Raw genomic sequence first — 623 nt, 5'->3', positions numbered from 1 at the left:
TTTTTTGTTATTTTGGTCATTGTTGTTCCTTGAACCACTTGATGGCAGACTACTTATAGAAGCCAGGCAGATAATGAAAATCCAGGAAGCCAGGTTCATGTAGGATGACAGATGGCAACTGACACCTCGTTTCATTGAGGGACCAAAGGGGAAGGTGTGACAGTGGGGCTGACTTCTAGAGGTGACTCAATTCTAGCTGCCAGCACTGCCACCTATTAATGGATAAGCCAGGAATTTGGCTTTAAATGAACTCTCTCCTGCATGTACAGAAAAATAATAGAAAGTGCATAAGCTCTGAGTACTTACAACAATGTGTCAGGCTGTGTTCTAAGAGCTTGGACAAAGGCTCCACCACTAACCAAGAGGCTATTTGGAATTGATACCTGCTGGGGAAGGGAAAATCAGTGTTCACTGGGTATTTCAATCACCCTCCAAGGCAGGCCCTGTGCCCTCGAGTAATTGGTCAATAGAAAATGGGCTCCATGTTGTTGCTGATGTTTTTCTTTGTGAGCATTTTGTTTCCTTTTGGCTTTTTTGTTTATTTTATTTATTTTTTTATCTTTCTGATTTTTAAAAATTTTATTTATTTTATTTTTATGGTTTTAGAACTTTATTGTAGAAAA

This window comes from Mastomys coucha, chromosome X (genome assembly GCF_008632895.1).
Source record: "Mastomys coucha isolate ucsf_1 chromosome X, UCSF_Mcou_1, whole genome shotgun sequence".
NCBI lineage: Eukaryota > Metazoa > Chordata > Mammalia > Rodentia > Muridae > Mastomys > Mastomys coucha.
Note: the sequence above shows the minus strand (reverse complement) of the source record.